This window comes from Chrysochloris asiatica, unplaced genomic scaffold, assembly GCF_000296735.1.
Source record: "Chrysochloris asiatica unplaced genomic scaffold, ChrAsi1.0 scaffold00060, whole genome shotgun sequence".
Taxonomy (NCBI): domain Eukaryota; kingdom Metazoa; phylum Chordata; class Mammalia; order Afrosoricida; family Chrysochloridae; genus Chrysochloris; species Chrysochloris asiatica.
Window position 1 is genome coordinate 8,157,888 of NW_006408578.1, and position 341 is coordinate 8,158,228.

Here is a 341-nt window from a genome sequence, read left to right on the forward strand (position 1 = left end):
CACCAGAATTCTGAGTCAATAATCTGAGAAACTGGGTTATATGAAGACGAACATGGCATCAAGATTAGAAGAAGACTCTTTAACAACTTTTGTTATGCAAATGATACAACCTTGCTAGCTGGAAGCAAAAAGAATTTAAAATACTAATGAAGATCAAAGACTATAACCTTCAGTATGGATTGCACCTCAATGTAAAGAAAACAAAAATCCTCACAACTGAACCAATAAATAATATCATGATAAATGGAGAAAAGATTGAAGTTACCAAAGATTTTGTTTTGCTTGATTACACAATCAACACTCATGCAAGCAGCAGCCAAGAAATCAAATGATGCATTGTT